The sequence below is a fragment of the Echinops telfairi genome, unplaced genomic scaffold, assembly GCF_000313985.2.
Source record: "Echinops telfairi isolate 266 unplaced genomic scaffold, ASM31398v2 ScPeMD7_44;HRSCAF=162, whole genome shotgun sequence".
NCBI lineage: Eukaryota > Metazoa > Chordata > Mammalia > Afrosoricida > Tenrecidae > Echinops > Echinops telfairi.
In genome coordinates, this window is record NW_022103942.1 from 12,204,226 (window position 1) to 12,206,074 (window position 1,849).

The following is a 1,849-nucleotide window of genomic DNA, read 5'->3' on the forward strand; positions in this document are numbered from 1 at the left end:
TTGTTTACTTGCTTCCTGTTTGTGTTTCTATGATTTTCTGTATATGAAATCCAGGATAAGTAGATCTATAGAGACAGTAACTGGATTGATAATTTCCTACTGGCATGGCAGGGGAGGATGGGGGAAATGCAGAGCTACTAAAAATGAGTAGGAGAAGAAGATGTTCTGAAATTGATTGTGGTGATGATTGTACAAATTTTACTAATATGATTGAATGATTAAATTGTATGTTAGATGAAGTATATCCCCAGAACTATTTATAAAGAAATATCTAGGTGGGGGTATAACTTATTGAAAACATTCAGTGGCCTGCCTTCCTGAAGGAAGCCCCTGGAGCAAATATGTTGGCTGGCATGGAGCAGTGAGTATTGGTGGAAATGGTATGGGCACTTTATGAGGATCCTGCTTACCATCTTATTTCGGAAGGAATTCTAATACTCTGGATAATTAGACTTCTTTTCTCTAAAACTTTTAAATTGCCAGAATGATCAGCTCGCACAGTAAATGAAAAGGAAGAATAAATTGAAGACTGGCAGTGAGAACCACTTGTTCCTCCTGTCTCCAAAGACCATCCTGCTCTAAACTACCCCATTGTTTCAGGTCCTCCAAGGCACAAAAATGTGGTGAGTGGAAGAGAATGCATAAACTTTGCCTCATTTAATTTTCTTGGATTGTTGGATAACCCTAGGGTAAAAGCAGCATCATTGGCATTTCTTAAAACGTATCGCACAAGCACTTGTAGACCTAAAGGATTTTATGGTACTTTTGATATGCAGTTGGATTTGGGATATTGCCTAGCAAAATTTATGGAGACAGAAGAGGCCATTATCTACTCATATGGATTTTCAACAATTGTGCTATTGCTGCTTACTCTAAGAGAGGGGACATTTTGTTTGTACATAAAGCTTTCTTCTTAGTTATCCAGAAAATATTACAGGCATCACGTAGTGACATTAAGTTGTTCAGACATAATGAAATGGCTAACCTAGGGCAACTACAAAAAGAAAAAGAGAGGGGGAGGAAGAGTCAAGACGGCATCCAGGTGGAATCACATGCCATTGCTCCTGTTGTTAGCTCAGAAAATCAAGCGGTATAGAGGCCAATATTGGCAGGCTGGGTGATAAAAATAGATTCAGTGTACAAGGTTCTGGTTCAGACCTCCTCCTGTGATTTTTGGCCATGGAGTAATTCCGGAACTCACTGAAACACTTTAGGTTTACTGAGGCTGCCTTTGGACTCCACTAATTTCTCCCCAGACCTAGTGGTACAGTGTCTGCCCTCCCTTCCTACACCCAAGATAAAAGACTTGCAATGTGTAGTAGTTTCCCCAGGCTGCTGTCTAAAGGTGGTCGTAATTCCAGGCTCACAGAGAGCCTATAAAAACTAGCTACAAGACCTCACACTGGAATTCCCCTCTCTGCTATCCACCCTGCTCTTGCATTCTCCATCCCTAGCCAGGGATGAAAGTACAATATCAGCAATCCCCTTTCCACCTCTCCCCAGCTCCTTGTCTGCCAGTGTGGGTAACCAAGATAATTAGTCACTAATTTTCAGCCATTTGGGAGCCCCTGGAATATTTACCCATGACAAAGCTGTGCAAGAGAGCCAAGCATGACATAGGAGTGCAGCCAGGGTAAGTTCAGATCGAGTTGGTCCCAAAATCACTCAGCTAATCTTGTCCCACTTCCCTGGGGGACAGCTAAGTGTAGCCCTAATACCAGGGAATGCCACAAGCCCATTATAAAAAGAAAAACTTTTTTAAAAAAAATGCATATGGTTCCAGACTGTGTTCCTTTGCATAATTTTAAATGTAAACCACCAGAAACCTAGTGACCTCATTTGGAGTTTC

At 41.4% G+C, this 1,849-nt stretch overlaps 1 pseudogene; it reads left to right on the top strand.

Annotated features, from left to right (window-relative positions):
* The first annotated feature begins 353 nt into the window (after positions 1-353).
* Positions 354-1,096, top strand: LOC101663334 (annotated as a pseudogene).
* The last annotated feature ends 753 nt before the right edge of the window (positions 1,097-1,849 follow it).